The sequence below is a fragment of the Acanthisitta chloris genome, unplaced genomic scaffold (assembly GCF_000695815.1).
Source record: "Acanthisitta chloris isolate BGI_N310 unplaced genomic scaffold, ASM69581v1 scaffold656, whole genome shotgun sequence".
Taxonomy (NCBI): Eukaryota; Metazoa; Chordata; class Aves; order Passeriformes; family Acanthisittidae; genus Acanthisitta; species Acanthisitta chloris.
Genome location: NW_008676256.1, coordinates 1 through 329, shown reverse-complemented (window position 1 = coordinate 329; position 329 = coordinate 1).

Sequence of the window (329 nt, the reverse complement as noted above, 5' to 3'; positions counted from 1 at the left end):
AGACCCAGGAGGAGCAGGAGAGGGAAGAAAGAGATGATCCAAGAAGAAAAGGGAGGGTGAGGGAGAGGAGGATTGAACTGCAACAAGAGCAGGAGCTGGAGGTGTATGGACGTGAAACACGTGAGAGACGTGAGAGAGAGGAGCGAGAGGCCGCGGCCAACAGGAGACAGACACGTGAACCTGAAGAAGATGGAAGGAGACAACGTGAGTCAGAGAGGTACGAAAGGACACAAGAAACCAGAGTGGAGACGTGAGAGAGAGGAGCGAGAGGCCGCGGCCAACAGGAGACAGACACGTGAACCTGAAGAAGATGGAAGGAGACAACGTGA